Source organism: Acanthochromis polyacanthus, chromosome 1 (genome assembly GCF_021347895.1).
Source record: "Acanthochromis polyacanthus isolate Apoly-LR-REF ecotype Palm Island chromosome 1, KAUST_Apoly_ChrSc, whole genome shotgun sequence".
Lineage (NCBI taxonomy): Eukaryota > Metazoa > Chordata > Actinopteri > Pomacentridae > Acanthochromis > Acanthochromis polyacanthus.
The window spans coordinates 27277261-27298441 of NC_067113.1; the positions used below are offsets into that span (position 1 = coordinate 27277261).

The window sequence follows — 21181 nt, forward strand, 5'->3', positions numbered from 1 at the left end:
AACGGGCTCGGGCCACCTCCACCTCCATGGTGGCCCAGACGCCGGCCCCCTGTTATGACAGCTCCCAGCGCTTGTCTTGATTTAAGCAAGGCAGGACACACACATCCGCAGTTATAATTCAGTAATTTGTGTTTGTGCATTCGGTGACAATTGTGACAAATGACTGGCCTGGAGTGAAATGCCTACCTGCCCCCTCCCCTCGGTGTTTCCTGCCCGGCGTGCTTACACTGCTCAGGTGTATGCTCAGAGGGCTTGCGTGCTGAGCATGAATAGGCCAGCTGACAAGGGAAATGATTACACGTACATGTTTGTTTTACATGTGATTTTTATTGATGAATCATATCAACTCTGCAGGCCTGTATGATCATGTTTAGAAAGTGGGCGTCGTGCTAGCTCTGCTGTTTTCTTTTTTTTCCCCTCCTTCTTCTTGTGGTGCAGCGAATCCCCAAAGGCCCAGTGCATGTATTTTGTATCCTTGTCAGGCGGCGTGCTTTGCCTGTCCACACACACATACTTACGCATAGACAGTAATCACTGCATCCAGCCAGCCCCCTCATTTACATTTTCCGGGGCATTTTTCATCATAAGCGCATTCTGTCATCAATATTTGCGGGGGAAATTGGGGGGTTCGCGTCGGAGCGGGCTTCAGCAGAACACGGAACCTATTATGGAAGCCAGGCAGCAACAGGAGGAATTCTGGTAATGTTTTACCCGCAAAATGAGTTCCATTCCTTTGGAAGTCCTGCGCAGAGTTAGGGATGTAATACTCATATGGAGTAGTTTATGAGGATTAAGAGGTTTTATTTAGTCTATGGGGCCAGCGGGCCTCCTCTCTGCTACCCACCTCCATCACATCCCAGCCTCTTCCTGCTGTTGGATGGATGACCAGTGGCAGGTCAGAGCTCCAAGTCTGTGTTTTTGGTGGTGACAGTGTCTGACTTTGCCCAGTCCTGTGTGCCAGCCGCCCTGTTTTCCACCCGACTGAGAGTCAGCAGGCTGAGCTTTAACACCTGTGGCAGGTGGACTTCTGTGGTTTTGCTCTTGACTCCTGGCCTCTTTCCAACTCATTTTTGAAATTATAGCCCGCACTTTCATTTTAAAGCAAAGAAGCGCTGTGAGGCACTGAGCTGACTATGACAGGGAACCGTTTAAATGTGCTTTTTGGTGCTATTAAAGGGATTTGTAGACATTTTGCTGATATGTATTTGTATTTGCTCTCAGAGTGTGCGTGTGTGGCTTTCCTCCATCTTTTTCCCAGAAGGAAAAGTCTCAGGTTCACTCTCTAACTCGTCCTGGTAGAGGGTCAATTGCAACCAGTTGGCCGCCAGTCTGGTCCAAAGTAAACATTTGGAGAGAGGCGACTGTACAGGCAGGTACCTGGGGCTCTGTGTGTTGCTCAGTTTTGCTTTTCCCCTTCCTCCCTCCCTCGTTCTCTCTCTTCTCCCCTCAAATTCTGCAGCTCTATCCCTTATTCATGCACTTTGGTGGCCTTTTACCCCCTCAGGGATACGGATTGCCCAGAGTAGCTGGTTTTGGATGCATCAGACTGATTGCCTTGGGCTGTCAGATGGGACAAACTTTCAAAATGTTCGTTGGTTCAACTGGTCCTTCCTGACTGTTGGGGTCTGGCTAGTTTTAAAGCACTGGAAGAACACAGCCAGAGACAAGCCAGCCCAGGTCTACTTGATATGTATATACATGAATGCAAAACACAAAGCACATCTCCCTCATGGTGCAAACTATCAGAAGTATGGTTTTCATTTAGGGCTCTGTGTGCCAGCTAGACTCAGACTCAGGTCCATGCAGGGGCCACTTTTTGCTTCGTGTGGCAGCAGAGGGAAGGTCTGCTGCAGATTTGCTGTGAAGTGTCGGGAGGTGCTGCAGGTCGGAGGGCCGCTCTGCAGCCTGCAGCCCTTTTGAGCCTGATGGCAGGCGACTCCTTTAACTGGGGCTGGGGAGCAGACTGCACAGCTCAATTTGGCCACATTAATCAAACTCACATTTCCTCACATCAGCCCGTGTGCCTATCAGCACGGCTGGCTAGTTAGCATAATGAATTCAGGTGATTTTACACAGAGGGCCACAGTCTTCTCAAAGCAAATTCACAGTGTTGGAAGATGAATAAAACAACAATGTTTTTCCTGCCATATTAAGTTTGAAAACTGAATTTCCATTTAATCTTTTGGTTTGTTTTTTCAGTTTACCCTTTTCTAAACAAACTTCTTTAACCCTCTGAACCCCGAAACTGCACTTTTCAAGACATGTTTTCTTTTTGAAAATAACTGGAAAGTGTAAAAACAGAATGAAAGGACTGTCAACTTTCCAGCAGTTCTTTAAATTTCACAAACTGCACTGTATTCTACAAGTTCAATGTAATAACAAACCATTTGCACCAGTTTCTGTAAAAAAAAAAGAAAAAAATCTGCACTATTGGGTGCAAACTGATTTAGCTGCAACCAAAAGACACATCACAAAAATTTGTGGACTGTTCGGCTGAACTGCAGGCAGTGTTTACACAAAGCAGATGGGAGACAAGTATAGGAATTAATTAGAAATGTAAATATAAGCAGTAAAACATCTATAGTATGTAGCGTCACCATATTTTTTTCACACCTGTGAACACGCGGCACATATGCTGTTTATTCCAGCTTTTTTGATTATTGCAAAATAAATTACCAATCTTCATCATCTTTTTTAAGATTCATGTCATTATAACTGTATCAAACTGCAAAAAAGACATTTTTGAGTTTTCTCTCCTCCTTGCCATGGTTGTTGTGTTTCCATAGAGGTGCAAGACTTTATATTGCAGTGAAAAATGATCCCACACAGAGTGAATGTGACCGGCTCAGAAAGTTAGTCCGTTTACTCTTAAAGTCCCCAGAACAGGCCGAGCGGCATCAGATCTTTATGCAATAAATTTGGCAAATACACTGTTTGAAAGCACAAAACCTCATGATTAATATCAAGTAAGACATTTTAAGATACCAACACCACAGCCACAATAGCTCCTTTCTTTCTAGTGTTTACACAGTAGTTTCGTCCATATTCTGTCATCTACAGGGACACATACTTGTTTAATCTCTACGTGCTGCACACTGCTTTTACTGTATGAGTCCAACAAATGAAATGTGTCTTTGTAAGAAAGGGATAATTGTGAAAGGGTTAGGATTTAGCAATTAGCTTTGTAAAAACTGCCTTCATTTATATCAGCGGTAGAAAAATGAGCCTGCGTTAAAACTTTTGCTTTGCATGTAGCGTTCAGTCGCAGCTCCTGTGCGTCAGGTCTGCATAAAACATCAAAACTGATCATTTCACGGAGAGTTTAAGTCAAAATGGCCATTTGTGTACGTGGTGAGTTATTTCTTTTCAGGCAGACTTCCTCTTGGTACGGGTGAAGGGGGGGCAGAGGGTCAGCGAGGAGAAACGGGGGCTGGGGGAGTTGTAGAGGTGGTGGGTCGGCTGTCTGAGAGAGTGAAAGCATGCAGTCAGACAGTGGGAGAGACCTTTGCTTCGCCGTTCATACATACAGGTGCTTATAATTTGCAGCGCGTGATTAATCATTGTTGTGTTTGGGGGTGACATCTTGTTTAATGGATCTGTCCATCTCCCTTCTTTCACTGTTCTGGGGGAGGCCGGCTCTAGGTAGCATGCGTGGCATTATACATTCTAGTCCGACAATGTATGCATATGCTCACACTGCAAGAATTTAACATCAAAACTGACTTAATTGTGATTTCAGGCTTGTCTTTTTGCTGTAAGGCGGCCCCGCAGTGAAATCTGCACTGATGTTAAAGTCAAAAAACTGACCAGAGTGCGGAGTAGCCAAATGCAACATGTGTGGAAGCCCACCAGCTGCCACCACACAGAGGCAGTGGTGTTTTCCGTGTGTGTTTGCTTTGGGTGGAGGGCAAGCTGGCTGGTCAGCACGGCTGTAAATCAGAGTCTTCCTGATGGAACCCTGATGGACAGGAACCTAATCTGTCCCCGGTGTGTCATTACGCTCAACCTCCCAGATAGCTACAGATCCTGCTGCTCCTCTCATCTCTCACATGTGCAGACCCACACATACCTACGTCCACAGCGAAGCCAGCCAGGCAGGGCAGCCTCCTGGAAACCAGAGACAGTAACAGAGACACACATGTTGAACATAAACCGGTTGAGCCAGTGTCAAGAGTTCATCGCCGGCATCTGTCATAGCAAAGCCGGTGCCCAAAAAGCGTTTTGCCGCTCTCACACCGCAGCGCCTCGCTGTTGCTTCAAATGTACACAGGCCACGCAACTGCTGTCGCCAAACTGGCTTCAGCGATGGCTAAACATAAGCAAACTGACGGATCCTTTTAGGACATGTTAGGATCCGTCCCAAGACCCGGCTGGCTCCCGCACAAGAGCCCTCACACATTGTGGCGGAGTCCGAGCCAAAGGGTGTCATCTGTTAGTTTTATGAACCTTTACATATCCAAATCCAAAAGAAAAATAATGTGTTTCCATGTGACACAAGAATAAAATGATCCCTGAAATTTATAATCATGTTTCATCTTGTGTTTTTGAACTTTTAACTACTTCAAAACCTCAAAAAATACTCCATAAACTGGTGCGCTTTGATTTTTTTACGATTTATTCCATTTTAATAATCAATTTGTAAATGATGTATGAGACATTGTGGAACTCCTCAAACACCTCTTTTTGATTTTACTAGTGTGGTTGCTTTTCTTCAAAAAAAGCTCTTGTTCATAATTCTCTGCTGACAGTTTGGAGTTATTTCAGCTTGTCGGACAAATAGCAGGATAAAAGCGACCACCACATCCGTGCACGGTTCAGTTGGAGTTTGTCCAACGAGGAGATCTTGACCCCTCAATTGCAGGATGATGGAGCTATTCCTTCTTCTTGCGTGTTGCTGAATTTCATTAGCAATTTGGCAGCCACACATGTGAAATTAAGTCAGTGCAGCTTTGAATTAGAGCGTACAAGCTCTTTTTTTTAATGTTTCTGACAGAGGTTTCCATGCATGTGCAGTACCAGTACTCCTTTAGTTTACATAAAAAGGTTCTCCGGGTATTTTCTTCTGCTGCAAATTTCTCACAAAGCTTGAAACTAAAGAACAGAGGCTATAATCTGATGCCATTATGAGACAAAAAAAAAGGTGGATCTGCTCCATTGACAATGAATCTGAGGCTTATGTGCTCAAAGAATGTTTGCTTGACCTTTCAAAGCATCACCTCGGACGCGGAGTGGATTCAGAAAGATGGTCTGTCATTCAGTGCCAATGGAGCAGCTCGACAACATCCAGAAGAGCCTGGACTCTCATTTCCAGCTCCTGACATGTGATTGTGTTTAAAATTTTCACTTAACTGTCTCAGATTGCAGGAAAAGTGGCATGTTTGCTCTGGTTTATTCTGGGTTTCCTTATTTTGACCTGCACTTTTTGTTCAAACAGTGCATGAGGGAACCGGTTTGTCTATCTCTGCATCTCTGCTTTGTTTGTATATGACTCTGAAAGCACTGATAGGCCGAGGGTAAGGCCTGTATTGTGATTAAGCCCCAAGTACGGTTTGCCCGGTGCTGGGTGAGCGACGTGGCACAGGGCCATCTGCCAAAACAAAAGCCGTCAGAGATGCCCTGTCACACGGTGATCCAATAAGCCTCCCTGTGACAATTAATTACCCCCAATTCAAATAATGTTGATAAATCATGGACGTAACACAAAGCTGTGCTGCTGATTGCTTAATTATTGGGTCCAGCCACCGCCGTATGTAACATAATCACGGTCTCTCATCAGGCTCAAACCGCCGGCGTGCATCTGGAGCGGCGTTATGCAATGTTTGGAAAGAGACTCGGCGAGTTTTCCTGACAATATGTGTGAAGCTGCAGGACTGTTTAGGGCCTTTGCCTCATCTGAAAGTTTTAAAGAGGACAAGAGAGCCCTGTTCGTTTAAACAAGACCAACCTCCTCCCACTTCTTTCTTTTTTTCAAGTGCTGGAACATATTTTGACTGTGTTTAAGCAGTGATGGCTGAGTGCATTTACACTTTGGTAATGGCTTCCTGCCTTTAACTCTCCCGGCTTAGGACAAGAGGGAACCGAGCGGGTACTTCCCTTTTTTGCTACTGCTGCCTCGCGTCCAGCTCCTCCTACTACGGCAGCCTCGCAGCTCCTCTCCTTTTCCCAAACCCGGCACAGAAAGAACAGACCACCCCAAGCACTTACTCACTCTCTCCTCTACTGTGTCGCTCCTGGTTTGCGCTCAGAGAGATCGTATCACTCTCCAGGAATGTCCGCCGGTTTTTCAGTCCCTGCATCATTTGCATTTATCTACCTTGCAGCCTTTTTTTCCTCTGCTACCCGTAAAAAGATTGTATGTTTGGAGAATGTCCCCACCGTGATGGGTCCCAAAATGTCAGCCAGCTGAGGTTTTCTTCCAGGTGGCACCAAGCCTGAGCCCACAGATGATCTCTGGCCCCGACTGTATTTTTGAGCTTGAGCTGTAAAATAACTTGCATATGGCAGCTTTTGTAGCTTTAAACATCTCCCAGGAGCTTTGCTATTATGACATGCAGGTGCTGGACAGCCCTGTTAACAGTAAAAGTGATGGTCTTTTCTGTTTTTTTAAAGACGAGTCACTTTCTTTCTGCCCGAGTGTCCATCCAGCCTGGCGTAGTAACTGAGGGGGGACTCGAGCCTATCCATATAGACACAGGGTGTTAACAACTAATTAAAGAATTTACTGCCTCACTAAAACTCCATTATTGCTGTTCCCTCCCAATTATTGGCTCTATTATCAGCTTTTATGGACTCAGGTGAGCTTCCGGAGAAAGTTGTGCTTGTTTTGGCCGAGCGGTCACTTCTGTCCTCCTGTGAAAATAACATGAATCAGTTTTCTTTTAAAGGGAAGTAGCTCCTGAAGAGACGCACTCTTCTGATTTATAATTTGCATATCTACTTTTCTTGTTGCATTAAATGAAATATGCTTCTGCAGCTGCTTTCCTTCCCCTCTCAGGCAGAAAGCCATCTTTTGTGTGGCTCCCACATGTGCTTTGCGTCTCATTCCGTCTCACCTCTTTGTGTATTAATCAATCTCCGTCTCCCCTCCATCCACTAGGTGACAGTAATGACACAGCTCTCCCCTCTGGGGGTTGGAGATGGGATGATGTGTAGTTTTTGTTTACACAAGGTGCGTTTTTGCTGAAGACTAGAGGAGGGTGCAGCCCCGGTGGGTGTGTTTGCAGCGGCTGTGATGTTCCAGCGATGCGGTGACGTGGTGGTGAAGTTAATGAGGGTGGTGTCTATAGTGGGGAGTCCACTTACTACCCGTTTACCATCCTGCTTCACGTCACTCAGCAGCCTAGAAAGGCTCACCATAATGGCCCGTTTGTTGTGCCCTGCACAGTTTCAGAAGCGTACCGGAGAACTTGTTTTTTAGCTGTGAAGCAGAGGCCAGAACTGATTTTATTTTCAACCATCGGGGTGTCATGGTGGGTTTGTTTTCCAGCACTACTGCGTCTAAACCAAGCTCAAAAAATCTGTAGTTTCATTGATTGATTTATTGTCAAGTGAGCCAAATAACTCAGCTTCATGTTTTAATGTGTCACCTTTAGCTGATTTTAAATGGAAATTTATTGGCTTTTCAATTTGATCTGGTTGCTTTTTCATTAAATTTAGTTGAGGCTAATGGACAACAATTAATTACAACCATTTATAGAGAACAATTTTGTATTACAGCAACAAAGATCACTTAACAGAAAACAAATCTGTGTTATCTATAGAATTATTTGGGTGTGAAACAGTGTGTGTATGTATGCATGTGTTGTGTTTTTAGGTCTGCACAGCCGGTCTTCTTGTACTGTTTGATACAAAGACAAGAAATCTTTCTGATCGTGATTCTGAGGTTCCTGGGATACATTTAGTTTATGTAATTTTTCTTTCAAATAATGACAAATATCTGTAAAATAAGAATATTTTCACTGATTTAAATACAGTAAAATAGTGTAACTATACTGCCAAATGTTATTAAAGAAGAAATTACCATTTGTACCAGTTTATATGTAATTGTACAAATTTTAGATGTGGACATTTAGTTACAGTTTTGGGCTGCTCTTTTGTGGTTAAAGTGTAAATTAATACTTATCTTCTGTGATTTTACTATTTATGATCTGTTATTTAACAAGACCGTAAAAGAGCAATAAGTTAATTAACAAATTACAGGTAATTCGGTTTTTGCAGTGAAAATTTATTGACTTACAACAAGAGTGTCCAAATAATGCTACGCTATGACCACCACTTTTAAAGTGTGGGAACGTCTGTTACATTAAAGCTCTCACCAGACCAGTTCACGAAATTCTGATTAAGCCTATTAGCATCAGGTAAATATCTGTGTTTCGCAGTTTACCAACGCTTTAAATCTGGTTTCTGTGGCGACATGCCCGCACTGGCAGCGATGCATCAACCAGCAACGATGTCAGAGCTGAAGATGGGGGAAAACCTAAAAGGCGTTACAGATAAGCAACAGATAAGGAACGACAGTTGAAATATTACAGTGTGAAAATGAGGTGAATCACTTGTAGAGGCGTTTGTGTAATTACTCTCACTGCCAGAAGGGGGGGAGACAAGTTCTGAACTGCAGGTTGAATTAAATCTGCTTTTCTGGTTTCATTTTGGCGTTATATGATGATATGATGCTGGGCTGTGGAGAAGATGCGAGTCAGAGCGGCAAATCGAGAGTTGTGGTCACTTCAAACACTTTATAATGTGGCTGTAAACAAAACACAGTTTTTAAGCCGATTGCGAAGTCATTTCCCTCAGCATAATCTATCATTCCCACTTGCTGTCAGTAGAGCATCACATCTTTTTTCCACAGAGCTGCAGATAAAACACAACCAACAGATAAGTTTTCTGGTTTTGATGAGAGTTATTGTGAAAAACACAAAATTAGAGTCGGGTGTGTGGAGCTTTTTAAGTTGTTTGTGTTATTTTAAATCTAACTACAAAAGTCAGGAATGGAAATTAATGAGCCACAGTTGTTTTTTGTAAAAACAGAAGTTTGTGTGGTGTGTTTGCCAGAATTTTTTAAAATAGTTTTTAACTGTGCTGTATTATACTTTGTCATTTTACAGATTTCCCAATTTTTGTCGTATTAGACTTCATAACTTGTAAAATCATCGGGGAATAAAAAACTAAAAATAGCTGGGCAAAATTGTCCAAAATAAAAAGTCAGTATTTTTGCAAATGGTGATTTATTCTTTTATGACAATTGACCATAAAATTTGACATTTTTTAGTTTATTTAAATCAGCAGTATATGGTTATCTTACAGATATTATATTATAATTTTGCCATTATTTCCCTTTTCAACGTGTAAACATAAAATTACATTGTTTCACTGTATTTAAATCAGCTAAAAATTGCCATTTTACAATACAACAATACAGTATTACACCCTTTAATTTTTTTCTGGCACCTTTGCTGCCATTGTTACTCACCTGAAACCTCCTGAAGACCTTACAGTTGCATGTTGGGCTCATATTTGTAGAGCCATACTTCATACCGTCTAACCTTTGTTGGAGGATTATGCAGTTTATTTAGATGGTGACAGGTGTCCTGCAGGAGTTGGAGTCAATTTGTTTAAAAAGCGAACCTCATAAAAGAAATCAGAGCGAGAGGACACGGAGCACTTCCTCGCAAACATCAGTTACACCAGGTTTTGCATCCATTTTGTAGCCTTTTCTTCTCCTCCTGTACCCGCTTCCGTCCCCCTGGTGCAGCTATTTGCATCAGGTAGTCATGGATGGAGCAAAAAAATGTCACCACAGGTGTCAAGAAGACGGTGACAGTAATGGAGGGTGGAGGCCCCTGACAGCGCTGACATGTGACAACTGAAATCTATCATTAGTCCATCAGCCCGGCAGCTCAGCCTGACCCAGTCAACTGAACACACACACACACACACACACACACACACACACACACACACACACACACACACACACACACACACACACACACACACACACACACACACCTTGACTTCCATCAGTAGCACAGAGTTCATCTGCAGTTTGACAGACATACCCCAGCTTTCTCTGCTCATAGCCACTGGGGAAAATGTGCAACAGCTTCCAGCATAAATCTAACCTGGAGACAGCACACTCATCGAAAAATCAATATATCACTTACAAACGCGATATAAAAGTCAGCATACTGTATGATGGATGTGGCCTTTGTTTGTTTGTTTTAACCCTTTGGTGGGAAATCTAGAAATGCAGGAGCTGTTTTACTTATTTTAAGGGGCGTTGCCAAAGTGTTGTGCAGAAGTATCAGGTGAAGTAAATGAGCCTCTTTCTTTCACCTCATTGATTGCAAGTCACGCATTGGTGACTGCTGTAAACAGGACACACTGAGGCTCTGCAGGATATTTGTTCCTCATTATCAGGAACTTCTTCAGTTAAGCCTGAAGGAGGATTAACGTCTCGATTGTGGTCACAGTGTGAAACCACGAAGTTCCTTCAGTAGAAAATGATCTCAGTGAAAATCTTCCTCATGTCGTGGGGAAAGTATAGTACATTTCTACAGGTACATTCCCATTTTCCACCAAAATTTAGATGCAGCTGTTGTACATTTTTGCTCTACTACACTGTAAAAGAAGTCTGTAAAAATGTGGAAGTAAATGTGCCAGAAAAATACTTTAAAAGCTGGTAGAAACCTGTAATGGTCAAAAACTGTAATGGTGGTAAAAAAGAAATAATAGCATAATGATCTTTTTAGCCGATATTTTAAACTGAGTTAATTACAGTAACAGTGTAAATTTAGGACACCCACTGCAAAACAAGAAATTATTATTTGTAAAATACAGGTTTTTGATGTCGACATTACGTACAGTTTTGTCTCTTTTTAAAGTCAGCATGTAAATAAATATTTATTAAATAAATTAAATGAATACTCTGTAATTTTACTGGATACTGTTTGTGATTTAACAATGCTGGGGTAATCTTTAAAATGATCAACCCCTAATATACTTAATTTTGTTTAAAATTAAAGGACGTTTTGAAAGTGTGACAGACAATGTTCCAGAAAAAAATATTTTAAAAACCAATGGAATACTGTAATATTAAAAAAAAAAAAAAGCTGTAGAAATGGTGAAAATAACTGCCAACAATAACTACTGACATTTTTTAGCTGATTTTAAATACAGTAATGGAGTGTAAGTTTACAATCTGTAAAACAGTGAACTGTCATTTACAACAATACAGATTTTTCATGTGGAATTTATGTACAGTTTTGCCCAGTTTTTTAAAGTCAACCTGCAAAAATTAATACCTCTTCTGTGATTTTACTAGACATTATATGTAATTTAGCAAAACATGTCAAATCTGTAACTTATCAGTCCTTCATATGTCTAAATGTACATTCAAATATTGACAAATGTCTGTAAAACAACTTTTTTTTTGCTGATTTAAAAGCAGTAAATATAATAATTTTACTGTCAAAAGGTAACGTAAAAGAATTAATTACAATTTTAAAAGGTACAACGATTTTTGATGTGGACATTATTTACAGTTTTGGTTTTTTTTATAGTTGACATAAATTAATAATGTTCTGTGATTTCACTAGATAATACTTGTAATTTAACAAAACAGGGAAAATCAAGTGAATAACTCAACACATAGTAAAATAAATGTAAAAATGGTAGAATTGTCTCATTTAACTGCGGTTTTAGCATGTTAAACATTAAGATACCGCTTCAGTTTTAGCTTTAATCATTTCACTCCACTCTTTCTGAGCGTGAACATCCACAGTGGGCTCTTGGAGGTGATAATTTAGTAGAATAGACCCACAGAAAGCCTGAAGCACCTCTTGTCAGGGGCCCTGAGTTAAAGAAAAAAAAAAGAAAATCCCCCCGCTGACACTGGAGATGGTCCTGCTTGTTTTTCTAAGCACCCTTTGAGCTTTTTCAAGTGCAGAATTAGTTTGGGGAGTCAACCTGGACGCCGCTGCACTCCCAGAACAGGAAGCCTGATTGGTGATATCCGTGATTAATAGCCCTCAACGCTTCTCTCTCCTCTTCCTCCAGATGTCCGAACCCATTCTAACGTCTGTTTTAGTTGTTTTAATGTATGTAAATTCCAGCGAAATTAGTTCCTGTACACTTGTAGCTTGTGTTTTTTCTTCTGTTCCTCCTCAGACTTTCCAAAAACAGATTCCTCTACCTCCAACAGGAGAGTCCAGCATTATTTTCTCTGTCTTTATAATAAGCTCTATATGTAACCTCCCTCTTCCCCTGCGGTGCTTCTCCTGACAGATTGCTTGTGCCATCCTTGCATGAAGATGGTTTATTCTCCGTTTCAGTTTTAATGTGATCAGTTTGGAAATGTCACACCAGCTGTTTTCTCTAAAAACAAGTTTGGCTCCAAGGCTGTATTTCAGCCCTGCAGTGCGCCTCAGTTGGTAGTAACTATGGTTTATTGGCCTGACCAAAGCAGCCAGGCCCCATGTTATTTGGGTACTTTTATGTTACGTTTATTTCATTCGCTTCCTCTGATTTGCCGTGTTTATGAGGACCACGATTGTTTTCTTACAAATACGGTGCAAATTTATCGTCACCTGTCGCAGTCGGTTTATATTGGCATAAAATAACGCAATAAATGTCCCGGAAAAATGTAGTCAGGTAGGCTTTAATTGCATGTTATGAAAAGCAAAACGCCTAAAATCAACACTGCTTAGTGTGACGGTTGAGCGCTTGCAGGTAGGCCGCAAACAAGAGAGACACAAGTAAACCATTTCTGATTCTTCTGTCTCCTTGTGTTTGTTTAAATGGTAATTCCCCCAAGTTTCTAATCTCCACCTGTGCATCTTTTGATTTATCGCCCCATTGATCGCTATGACATTCTTCATTCTTTTTCACCCCTGAGCTTTAAAAGAGCCTGAAATTAATCAGCTTCTCTAACTCAGCCGGCGCCCCAGCCCTGCTGCTGATGGATATCGCGTTGGCTTTGTTGCTGCAGCTGACGAATTGCAGGGGAACAACACCTCGCAGGGTTTGTTTGGTATTCCAGATCCGATGTGTTTTGAAAAGTATTAATGGAGGACATGCAGGCATGAGATATTACCTGCAGGTTCAGTCAGGAGGTGCTGTCAAAACCAGAATGGGCCTGTGAGGTGAAGCTCTGTCATCATGACACTCTTGTGTCTCATCTCACGCCTTGAAACCGCAGGACGAGCTGCGATTTTCTGCTTTGGCTCCCAGTGAACCAAGGAAAGTATCGTGTTTGTAAAACGATTAGGAATGTAGGTTTTATTTCTGAAACACATTAAGCATTCTTTATGTTTTAATGTTGGTGATTTTGTTAACCAAAGACAAACTGTCTGGTACATATAATTTCTATGTTTAGAATTTAGTTGAAATGAAAAACCTCCATTCTCATTCAGTCTACTGATAAAGAAACTGCCATTAACATAATTAAGGAAGTAGCGTGTTAGCCATCATTTGAGGCTGTTGCATTCGAGGGTCAAATAATGAAGAGTAATTTTACAGCCACAGGGAATTCTTTTCCATAAAAATAGAATTTTATTTTTTTTAAGGTGGACCTTGTGTAGTTTCTGTTGTTGTTGTTTTGTAAGACAACATGTAAATGAATGTTTTATTTCCTGTGTTTTCACAAGATATTGTCTGTAATGTAGCAAAACTGGGAAAATCTGTAACATCAAAAAATCTAAACCCTTAACAGACATATTATTTCCATTAAATAGCAGAAATATCTGTAAAATAATATTTTTTTGGTGATTTGAATACAGTAAAAAATAGTGTAATTTTATAGTCAAATGTATCTGCAAAAATACATATTTTTATATAAACTTTTTATTTATTTATTTTTACAGTTTTGGCCTTATTTTCTGTCATTTTCTTTAATTTAACAAAACAGGAAACATTTGTAAATTATTTTTAAAATTACAGTTAAAACTGTAATTCATTTTTTACAGTGTACGTTTATATAGCAGATCATAAAACGCTGAATATGTCATGTTTTAAATGAAACACCTTCATTTGTTAACAGGTACCATGCACATTAATACTTTTGTCATAGATTTTATGAGATGTTATTTGTAATTTAACAAAACTGGGAATGTATGTGAAAGAAAAGTTAAAACATGATTTTTTCTATTTCTTTATCTACATTATTTTTCTTTCCAATAGTGGAAAATATCTGTAAAATAATATTTTTGCTGATTTAAATACAATAAAAATGGTGTAGTTTTTTGGTCAGATATTGTAAAAGAATAAAAATCCGCTGCGATCATAGTCGTTAATTGTGATTTAACAAAACAGGGAAACTCTAAAAACAACAATAATATACAATTATATAATAATAATAATAATTTAAATACATTTGCAGAACAGATCCGGTTGAATGGATATCTAATGGTAGAAATGAAAAATTCTCATTTTCATTCAATCTACTAGTAAACAAATAGTTATTAGCATAATTCAGGAAGTAGCGTGTTAGCCAGCATCGTAGCCTGCTGCATTTATGGGTCGAGTAAGCATGTGAAATGACCTGCCAGAGTGTCTCTCATGTATTCGTCCATTTAACCGGGTGAGTCCTGCTTCCTGTGGCGGTGACCTCCTCCCCGTGGCTGCTGGGAATTGCAGTCATTCAGTGTGTGTTTCTGCATGATGGATGACACCTGCACCCGTTGAGCAATCGCTCCCTGGTGCTGCTATTGTTTTGCTTTCTCACTTTTGCGTGGGAGCAAAAAACTGCAATGCATTCCACAGCCAAAACCAACTCCGATAATCATCTCATCTAGCGTGATGTATGATCGTCTGTCTTCAGACGACAAGTCATCGGACGACCTGGAATGCCGTGCCAATAGTAATACCAGCGCTACCAGTGGGGCTACTTGCTCAGTAAACCTGAATCGAGGGATGATGCAGCACTTTCTAACACCTGACTTCATTGTTTCTGCCATATGGCCTTCTTATGTGAGCCTCAAAACAAAAGCCGGGAACAAAAGCCCAATTTTGCAGCTGCTAAAGCCCCCTGCACATGACGTCAGCTCTGTGCAATAAGAAAACCATTCTTTGGATCCAAATTGCATGTTGTCACGGTGTAAAATCAGCCTAATATCTCACCGTATCCCTGCAGCTCTTTTCGTTTCCACGGCACAATTAGCCTTTACATTGTGTCTTGGCACATTTTTATGCAACTATATTTAAAAAGTGTGTCTGCATGGCGGCACTCCAGACATGCCTTCGCTATTAGCACTCGTGCCTGTTTGCGTGTGCGTCTGCAGAGGCGCCGGTTGACAAGCCCTGTCAGTACCATTGTGACGCAGAAACAAAAGAACCTTCAAATAATGGAATCTCCCTATATGTTGGTCAGCGGTGCGTAGCAAAGCCCCAAAAAAAGCGTGCAGATGTCAGGTCGATGTAATATTACGCCAGCCGGGGGGGGGAGTGGGAGGACGCTGGAGGAAAACTCAAGGAATAGAGAAGTAAAGGGTTTAACTAAACAGCTCAGTAGCATCATTCCCTCAGCATGCAGCTACAGCAGAGGTTATGGAAGGGTGTGAAGTGCCCTCGAGAGTGTGTGGGTTCGCTACTCTATGATTAAACAGTAGTACGTGCTGACAGCTGGTGTAGAGGAGGAGGATGCACTGAGGCGCAGCAGAGAAAGAAGCTGCTTCTCAGGAAAAAAAACTGTCACGATCGTATAATTTTTAGTTTTCATTCCTCTCAGCTGCCTTTTTCTGTTCATTTTTTGCCTAATCAGCGGTTTTAACACCCTCTACCGCCACGTCTTTGCTACAAATCTGCTAAATTGCCTCCTTCTTTTGCATTTTACGTAACATCGAAATGCTTTGCAACTAAATCCACGATGTCACTGTCAATAGATGCTCGTCAAAATGCAATCTAAAGCTAAACGCCTCGAGATAAACATCTGGCGCACAGCGAAATAGTGATTGAAATATGACATCTGTCAGCTCCATCCAGCTGTTTTGCACGCAGGTTAATGGAAACTGTTCTCACGATTGTGTGAAAAATGATCGAGGTCAGGTCAAACAATTGCAATCGGGTGATTCCGTAATGATCGTGACAAGCCTAGTCAGGGTAATCACATGCTTGGTGCCTTACATGTGGATAGTTTGATGACATGTCACCACCAGATCTGAGCAAATAAAACACTATAAATAACACCTTACGTGAGACCAAACCGTTGCACACTTGTTGCAGGATTGGAGCAGGAGACAAGAATTTCTGAAATGTCAGTGACCTAGCGCATTTCTAAAAATAGCCTTAACAATTTTAAATTGATTTCCGGAACAGGTTGCATCTTTTCACACGGCAAAAGGAAGAGAGGTCCGAGGCACAATTATGCCAATTATGCCGTCCATGAGTTATTAAAGGACTTTTAAGTACTCGGAGTGCCTCGGACCGCTCTTCTTTTTGCTGTTTGAATGGATTTTTTCCACTAGATCCTGAAGAGCACCCGTTATACCTCTTTTATCCACTGATGCACTCACCTTTTGCCTGTTTTTAGGTTGCATCTTTTGTTGATATGTCACTGGCGTCTTCTGCAGCGTTTTTGTTCATGGCATATGAGGAACAAAATGGCGTTGTTCTGTTTTGACTTTTCTCAGCAGTAAAAGCTTTTGACTTGGAGTTGAGAGAAAGTCTTCTTCTAAACTGACTGAAAATTTCAAGCAATGTCACCAAATTGTCTTTAAATACCTCATATTTTATGATGAAAACATCTTCTAATATCACCAAGGCTCTCATATGTTAGTATAAAATTTGCACCAAATGCTTATTCATATTTTTTTTATTTCTTTGCATTCTGAAGCTTATTTTCCAGACAGCAGTAAACTGCAGACTAAGGTGTTATTCAGAGGTCAGATCAGGATTATGGCCGTAAACTTTCTCCTGTTTTCGGGCCACACAGCCTGTCGTCTCGTCTGCCATCAGCTGTTCTTAAGGTGTCTTGTCTGCAGCGGTTGTTAAACAAACACAACTGGGTTTTGCATTTGTACCTGTCATCACTTAATCCTTCCACAGCTGTCATCCTGGAGCTACAAACGCAGCATGCATTGCTAACTGACACTAGCCTGATATTCGAAGGCGCTGCTGCATGGAGTGCACTTGGATTCGAATATTGACAGCCCGATAAGTGAACAAACACACCTAAACACACTCAACTAATCGCCGTATCTGTTTTGTACGCTGATCTGCCAATTAGTCAAGAGTGTTACCTAATGTTACCTTTTAGAGTGAACTTGTGTCCTTCAGAGTTCCTGTAATCTGAGGTCTGTGATGATCTAGAGTGAGTCATCGTAGTGAAGCATCCAAACGTGAACAGACAGTTGAAGGTGAACTCTGGATCAGTTTAATGTGAAAGCACTTCCAAGTATTTCTCTTGTTTTGGTTAGAAATATTGTCTTATATCACATATTATATAGTTTGTTAATGATGGAAATGCAAATGTAGCTTCTAAGACAAGCATAGAATAGAATAGCCTTTATTGTCATTGTATCGGGTACAATGAGATTAGGACACCAGTTCCCATATGGTTTCAAAGCAAAAAAACAGCAATAAACAGTAACAATTTCAAAAGAACAATAAATATATACACACAAGGGCATAAATGCAATAGCAGCATGAGTCTTTCAGGTGCTGAAGGAATGTGAGTGTCAAATGTTATTCGTTGGTCGATGTCTTCAGTATTTGTATGGATGGAGGGGGTGAACAGGTTCGATTGGCTCTGTGATTGTTGACTACCGTAATAGCTTTTGGGAAGGAGCTATTTCTGAGTCTGCTTGTTCTGGTTTTGTGTGACCTGTACCGTCGACTGGATGGCAGCAGGTCAAACAGATGGTTACTGGGGTGGAATGAGTTGTTGATGATGTTGCCATCTCTGCTGAGGTAGCGAGAGTTGGCGATGTCCTCCAGGCTGGGCAGAGAGCAGCCAGTGATCTTCTGGGCCGTGCAGATGACCCTCTGCAGCACTCTCCTGTTTTCTGCTGAGCACCCCGCGTACCACGCCGTGATGCAGTAGCCCAGGATGCTCTCTATGGTGGCTCTGTAGAAGGTAACCAGCAGCTTCTTCTCAAAGGAACTATTTTAACAAGTAGGTGTGCAGAAGAGGAGAAGGGTATCCAAAAGTTTCCAGCAGACTTCTGCACACAGTCTAACTTGCAGAATTACATTTATTAGCCACATTTTGTTGATAAACCTTCATTAGGCAACTCTTCATCTTTTGCCAAATGAGGTCTACCACTAAAATGTTGCTAATAAATGTATTTTTGCAGGTTACACAGTGTCCAGGAGTCTGTCGGAAACATAGATTTTCTGCTATAACAATCTAAAGTTGTTTAGTTTCAATACAAATCTGAACACTAACATATGGATTCTCCGTTCTGTTGCTTCCTGTGTTTCTAGTATCATATTATCTGGAATATTTACAAGATAAATGTAACGATACATCGATTTGCATACTTTTGCTACAGTGGAAGTACGGCTGAGCAATATAGCTGAAAAATGTGTCACGCTAAAATGTGTAATGTCAGTCGATATCCACAGTTCTTGATCATTTTTAAGACTTATTTTTTAATGAAATTTTCAGAATCAGTGTTAATGTATATATTTATTACTAGTACACTTCAGAAGGCTTAAATGGAAGCTAACAAGCAGGACAACAGAGGGTGTGGTCAGTTACTGATGTCTGTGCTTGTGTTGTGTTTAGATTTGGATGACAGACGAAGGAGTTAATATTCCTGAATAGAAGTATAGAATAAATCAACACCACACCAAACTGAAATAGCTTTCTGGGCAAATTATCAGCCTGTAAATTCAGCTGTAAAGTGATTCTAAAATGTTCATTTACTAGATTTAAGGAAACATTTATGCTGTCTAAGAGCAGATGAGAAGTGAGTTTAGGACTTGAATTAGTCCCTACAAACATTTTTTTTTCTTTCAGATTGGTATTTCCCATCAAATTAGCCTCCATTAAAGAAAGCTGCATGGAATAAAGTGAAGTATGAGGGCTTTGTTTCTGTGCTGTGTGACTCCTGCTTCACTTTAACTTGCATCACACACAATTTTCCAGAGAACCTCGGGTGATTAAGAGATTTTTTTCTATCTTCTCATCGTTTGTCTTCCTAGTAAGTGTCCAAACTTGGCATTTGGAGAAGTTTTTTTCCCCCAAACTCTTCTCTTCCCTCGATCACCTTGAACATGTTCGTTCACTTCCCAGCGTCTTCGTGTTTGCTCAGGCTGACTGAGCAGGCGGGCAGGTTTGGCTTCATCATGTAATCTGATTACCTGCTGAAAGATTTGACGCGCCTCATCTTCACCGCGGGGCTATTAATAGCAACGCCAGAAAACGATCTGTCCAGCACAGTTTTGTGCTGGACAGATCTTAACGCGGCGTCATTAAACCAAAGGCAGGCCTACTGAGCCGTGACAGACGGAATTTTTGCTGGACTCTCAGTTCAATAGTTCTCGGTTCTCCCATTCGTACATTAAGATGCAACTGTCAACGAAGACATTTTTCTCTGTGGTAGTTCACATGATAATTACTTCCCTGGAAAAACCCCAGAAGATACACTCTTTTATAGACAATATGTTTAATTGAGCAAATTAGAAAGAACCCATATTGCACAGCAGCTGTGTACACACACAGTGGAATCTGCAAGGGAAGCCCTCAGAGCAACAGAAAAGGGACGGATCACGAGTTTAAAAAAAAAAAAGCCTGATTGAGTCAGAAGGTCCCTGTGCCAAAGCAGTGGCTTTTCAACACAGATGCACATAGTTAGCGTGTGTGTGAAACCTCAGAGTCTCTCCATGATCAGCCGGCTGCATTGATTCTCCAGCTGCTGCCGCGTTCCTGATGTACTGGGTTTACGTGGATGATATGGTCGGTGGCTTCAGCTGTTCGGAATGTCGGGAATTAAAGTCACTCACGGGGATTGGAAGAGAAGTCTTGTTGGATCACTGGAGTTCTGGCAAAAATGGCACAAAACACCAAGAATTAGTGAAGCATTTGAATAAGTGGTGGTGAGGTTCTGGTGCTGCTGGTGCAAAAATGATTTTACTTTAAAATGAAAGGAGCAAACATCCAGTGAGCAAACATCCTTTGACTTTTGCCCCTGTTAGTCATTAGGCAACCTTCTTATCAGATCTCTCAAAGGTTAGATGTCACACTTGATGCAAAGCGTCAGATTTATGTTGCTATCTGATCTTCACAGGCTTTAACAGATATGTACAAGTTCACATTGAGTCCATACGGAAGATCTGAAAGTAGGAGGGCAACATGTCCATATTATCCACTGAATTGGCAGATATTTATTGATTGTTCCACAGTTTATTGTCTAAAAACTATTTAGATACTGTTTGTATGATACAACCAGTGTTCCAAAAGCCAAATGTGTTCAGTTTACCAGATATAAACCAGAAAATGCCTGCGAAAGGCAACTGTTTCCCATTTTTGCTCATAACAATGAATCTATTATGAATTAGTCATTGTTAAAAAAAAAAAGTGCATGTTGCTACTGAGTCTTTCTTAAAGTGCCTTAATGCAGCAGTCAACCATCTCCAACCATAACAGAAACCATAACCTCACCTTGTAGTTGCATTTTTTAAGGATTTACAGTAGATCTACAGCTAATGGTATGGTTAAACCTGAAGTGCAGAACTTTTGTCTCTTTTCTAGCGGTGAGAAAATCCGAATGTCGAGTTTCTTGTTTATCTGGAATAAGGGTCAAGCAGTTATCAGATCAGATATTCAGTATTTTACAGATTGTTCTTTTTAATCAATTCCAGATAAATTGAAAGAAATCAAAGATGCACTGCTCTGTCTCTGATGTAGCCTCTTTTCTCTGTCGGTAGCCACCAACAGTAGCATCTGATTGGTTATACATGACAAGTAATGGCCTATTAACTTTGATAGTATGTGTCCACAGGGACGTTTTTACACGTGAAGCATCGCACTGCTTTCCAGCATTGCACGCTTGATGGCGTACAGCTCAAATATATACAGTTGAAAGCTGCTCATCAACAGAATTCCACACAGGATTCACACCGCTGCACTTCATTTGCAGGATTTCAAACTGGACCAACATGGCAGCTCGCTCGGAAACTCTCTTTAATTAGGAAAACAGTTCAGCAAAATGTGTTTCTGAAACCATTTGAGGCAAGA

The 21181-nt window shown here is 41.0% G+C and overlaps 1 protein-coding gene across 1 annotated transcript in view; it reads left to right on the plus strand.

Annotated features, from left to right (window-relative positions):
• The window catches only part of slc25a21 (solute carrier family 25 member 21), a 127455-nt gene that overhangs the window by 48756 nt on the left and 57518 nt on the right, over window positions 1–21181 (plus strand). The gene's annotated exons all lie outside the window — the stretch shown is intronic.